This window comes from Mesocricetus auratus, unplaced genomic scaffold (genome assembly GCF_017639785.1).
Source record: "Mesocricetus auratus isolate SY011 unplaced genomic scaffold, BCM_Maur_2.0 Super-Scaffold_100009, whole genome shotgun sequence".
Classification (NCBI taxonomy): Eukaryota; Metazoa; Chordata; class Mammalia; order Rodentia; family Cricetidae; genus Mesocricetus; species Mesocricetus auratus.
In genome coordinates, this window is record NW_024429193.1 from 9438324 (window position 1) to 9443554 (window position 5231).

Consider the following 5231-nt stretch of genomic DNA (forward strand, 5'->3'; position numbering starts at 1 on the left):
AAAAAAATGAAAACCTGTTGTCTTGCAACAAACTTGCAAATATAATAGTAAGAAGTGAGAAAGTAGATACTCTACAAGTCTAGAAAATGATTCCTAGAAGCTGTGGTTACTAAAGAAAATCCTAGATTTAAGTGTGGGATGTAAGGAGCATTCTTCCCGCCAGCCTGGTCCCAGAGCCCCGTCAATCCCCAATGAACATGCAGTACGGTATATTAATTATGAAGCTGGTGACGGTTTACTATGGTTTCTTATCGGCTGGCTCTGACTTAATTATTAACCCATAACTGCTCATCTGAGTAGCTCCATATAGTCTTCTCTTACCGGAGGAAAGGGTCCGGACCTCTTAATCCTCTCAGGTCCTGGTGTTTCTATTCAGTTCATCCAATGACAGAGATATCTGTGCCCTTGTCCTACTCCCAGAATGCCCAGATATCTATCTAAGCACCGTCCGTAGCCAGGCTGACAGTCAGGAACGGCAACAGCACCATGACAGGCGGAGACTTGAGGACCCTGAGCTGGTGTCGAATGGTCGATCCCAGAGTCACTCACGGAAGGTGGTGGAACAAAATGAGGAAGAAGATACAGAGCTGAGATTGAAATATGGGCCAAGCGTGTCATCATGCTCTTAGTTCTTGTGGCCCTCCACATGGTGGTAGTTGTGACCACCATCAAATCAGTCAGCTTCTATACCCGGAAAGACAGACAGATAATCTATACCACATTTACAGAAGACCCTGAAACTGTAGGCCAAAGAGTCCTGCACTCGAGTCTAAATACTGCCGCCATCAGGATCAGTGTCATTGTTGTCATGACCATCCTCTTGGTGGTTCTTTACAAATGCAGGTGCTACAAGGTCATCCATGCCTGGCTTATTGTTTCATCCCCGCTGTTGCTGTTCTTACTTTCATTCATTTTCTTGGAGGAAGTATTTAAGACCGACAGTGTTGCTGTGGACTACATGAGAGTTGCCCTCCTGATCTGGAACTTGGGTGTGGTGGGGATGACAGCCATTTGCTGGAAAGGCCCACTTCGTCTGCAGCAGGAGGATCTCATTATGATCGGTGCCCTGATGGCCCTGGTCTTTTATCAAGTGCTGTCATGAATGGACCGTGTGGCTGAGTTGTTAGTCAGGAGAGCCAAACAGGCCGGAAAAACAATTTCTTTGATGATGGCCCACCAGAACCAGAAGACATGACAGATACCACCACCCTATTGCTGAAGACATCAAACACCTTGTCCCAGGATACAGGCAAATTTATCTGGAACATTCTATGCAGCCTGCTGAGGAGAAATGGTCTCAAAGTTCTTTTGACCTGTGAACTCTAAAATCTCCAATACCAACTCTCTGGAAAAGATGTGCCCATTTGTTCAATAGCAATCAGCCACTCTATGGTTAAATTGAGACGTGTATCCAGAAAGGGATCCATGCTTCATACTATGAACCTATTAGAAAAACACATGGCTGTGAAAGTCACAGGTCCTACGAGGGTACTTACTACTGTTATTCAGTTAAATTGGCATAGTGTCAATCTGCTTACTAAATATCTTTATTTATACACCTAAACTAATGCTACTCTCAGACTTACTCAGAGAAACCTCTTTTTTTTCAGTGAACAGAGGTAAATTCAGAGACTCAAAGTGCTTCAGTTTTCTGTTAATAAATGATGGTTGACTGCTCAGCCTGAAACAAGTCATTTATACTGTGGCAACACGCTAAGGCTCATGAAACATCACAGGAGTTGGAAAGAAGGTGAGAACTGAAAGATACGGAGAAAGGCTACAAAATGCTGTCTTCTGGACATAAGGCAGTCATTGCAAATGTGACCTTACAGCAGCTGGGGTTATCTGTATTGAGCCTACGTGAGACTCACCATGCTAACCATCTCTCATGATTGAAAGGAGACTATACTGGATGTTTTCTGTCCTACCTGCCAGTTACCACAGCCTCTTATAAAACAACCTTCTGAGGCTTAATATGAATTACAGCTGTTTGGCCAGTGACTCAGGAATATTACTAACTAGCTCTCACATTTAAATTAACCCATTTATATTAATCTGTGTGTCTCCATGAGGTTGTGGCTTACCAGTAATTCCCAGACATCTTTTTCCTTTGACAGCTACATGGCATCTCCCTAACTCGGTCTTCTTTCTCTCCATATCTCTGTTTGGTTTTTCCACCTGGATCTATCCTGACTGACTATTGTCCAAATCAGCTTATTGATTAACCAATGGTAATAAAACATATTCACAGCATGCAGAGGGGCATCCCACATCAGGAGGCCTCACAGGACCCTACTCTTCCACACTGAAACATTGACTGCTGATAAGCTTTCAGAAAGATACAGTCAGTTAGATCTTCATCCATGAGCCCAAAAGTGAGTCCACCAACCTCCACAGAACAGTTCCAAATGCATGGTCACATGGACAGTCTTAATTAAACTCAGTCTCTCTCTCTCTCTTTCTGTCTCTCTCTCTCTCTCTCTCTCTCTCTCTCTCTCTCACACACACACACACACACACACACACACACACATTAGGAAGGAGATTTGTAGGGAAAAGGAAGGGACCACAGGAGCATTAAAATGGGAGAGAGTATGAGTGACAGTGATTAGAATACAGTATACTATGAAGGAAATATTCAAAAATGTAAACAAATTTTTAAAATATCTCAACAATAAAATATCCAATTGTCCTTATTTTTATCCTTCTCTCAAAATATGCATCTTGTTTCATGACTCTGGACACTCTTGTAATGCCACTGCAAAGATTGTCACATAGAATAATGTTAAACTTCCAATTTGGGAAATATACTCAATGGTAAGTTCCCTAAACTCAAGAAGCAACTTTGTGGCATGTACAGACCATAGAAATAATCTTGGCTTTGCAGAATCAAAACAAAAGAAAGGTAGGATACTTGTTCACGTTAGGAGGGCCACCATAATTCAAGTCACAAAGGACCTGGGTACAACTAAAATCAGTTGTATCAGATTTCCCTTCAAGGCTCATGATTTGTACATAAGAAGCAATAAAGACAGGATATGCTTCTGTTGATCTCCTTAGAAACAAGATAACGAAGTATAGTTTTGCCTAGTTCAGTTCACGCATTTCATGTCTACAGTGAAACACACAGACCCAAGCTATGAATCACTGGCTACGCAGTCAGTAGTGATGTCAGTCTCAATCTTCTCATCTGCAAAACAGAAACAAAAAAAATGTCTTCATATGGTAACTATTGCTTACAGAGTGCATGCCATGTTAAACATTTAGCATAAAATCTCAACGCAGTACGTCTTCTGAAACTAGTAGTTATTATTCTTGATGAGTTCCTTTTTTTAATAAAAGGATATCTTTTTCTCCTCCTTGGAGATGTCTCCAGTTTTGAATTCATTGTTTGCTTGAAAATAATTAGCATGTTTGCCGTGCTCAGCGATGTTCATTTTTAAAAGGAAAGGAACAAGGGACTTAAGCCCTACACAACCACTCCAGGAGCAGTCTAATGACAAGAGTGCTCTGCAGTTTGAATCTTTCATTATACCCTTGTGCTTGGCGCATTGAGAAGAATACTCATCTTGCTTAGATCTGTAGAACAAAATGTGCTTAGCTACAGACCAATTATGATATTCAAGTATTTTCAAGATGGCTGAGTGGGATATGTTGAACTGTGCTTGTGTGATTAGCTTCATTGATTTCTATACAAAATGCAGTGCTTAACTTCAGTAAGTACAGTAGTTCAGTAGTTCAAGGGTGTTTAGCCTTCCTTTGAAATTCACAAGGAACATACTGTGCAAAGCCAGCATCGTAAGCATCGTCACAATCATTCACCAAACAAGGTGCCTCAGGAACATCTCCCATTCTGAACGTATCAGACCATCTCATAACACAGATGCGTATTTTCAGTCTTACTTAAAGATTATGGCATGCAATTACTTGCAAACAACTATTGATTACTTTAAAAATAAATACAGAACCATCACATGGGAGTCTCCACTGTTCCTTTTGTTCAAAAATGTTTTCCTGTCTTGTAGTTGAAATAATGATGTCTTGTGCCTGGAAGATGATAAGCCATTCATTAAAAAATATGGATGCTTTTAACACAGTGAAAAATCCTAAGTAGAAAAGTGATGGTTAATGGAGCCACAGCAATAACAGACATGAAACTTGGTGAACTCTTAACTGATCAGTCGTTCCATCTACCCGTCTAATTATTTCCATGGCGCCTATGATCTAAGTTATTTAGGTGAACTGACAGTCGTAGGAGAATTTCAACATAATAAATGAAAGAAGGAAGCTTTCCACATGTCTGTACTTGAATGAAGGCATATTGATGTGTGTTGGCTTAATTACACAATGTCCACAACATTCTCTAAGCTCCCTGGGCAAGAGGCAGTACACATCTTTAAACATGACTTTTCTGCTTGTCTTGTTTTGCTTTGGAGTGAGTGTTTCTTTGCTACTTCAGGAAACATTTAACCAATTAGCTGTCCTCAACAACTTAAGGTTCAGGGTTGGACAGGTATTTCTTATTGGGCAGAAGAGTGGCTCAACTGTTCTATGTCAAGTAGGAGCTAGTCATCATGGTAATAGCAGAAACAAAATTAGCACCTGCAACTGCTTGCTCGTCCCTCTGGCATCAAGTTCAGGGTCCTGGGCACATGAGCAATAGAGAGCCCTGTGTAACTAATAAATAGTTCCAACAGATTCTGAAAACACTGTTTTCAGGTGTTTGTACAGATTAATACTGAAAATATTTTCTTAGTACCCTTCTGATAATTGGATTTCATTTTCCTATACTATCAGAGGTACTGGAGATTCAAAGGTGGAATTCCAAATCAGCTCCTCACATTCCTTCTGTGTTTGTCTCTCTTATCAAAGAATGAAAAGTTTCCATGGTAGTTTGCTATCTGCCAATTGTTGTCTCTTTTTCTTTCTGCCCCCACAAACTCACTAAAGTGCTTTATCTTTAAGGTCTTATACTATTCAATCTTTGAATGTAAGGATGAAGGCCAAATGACATCGTTGGTGGCATCTATAGACCACTTTCCCTTATATCATCATCACATAATTAGTAATCCATATATATATACATATCCTTGAGTTTATCTTTCTGTATCCCAGACAGAATTCAGTAAAGCTCTACCAAGGTTCTGTAGCATCCCCTCAAGCACAATAAACATGGTATGATGTAAGTAGGCATTTCAAAAGGGCTCAGCTATATGGTGTTAGAGGCAATA

General features: G+C 40.4%; 1 pseudogene; it reads left to right on the forward strand.

Annotated features, from left to right (window-relative positions):
- Positions 1 to 384: 384 nt before the first annotated feature.
- LOC121142254 lies at positions 385 to 1127 on the forward strand (annotated as a pseudogene).
- Positions 1128 to 5231: the final 4104 nt, after the last annotated feature.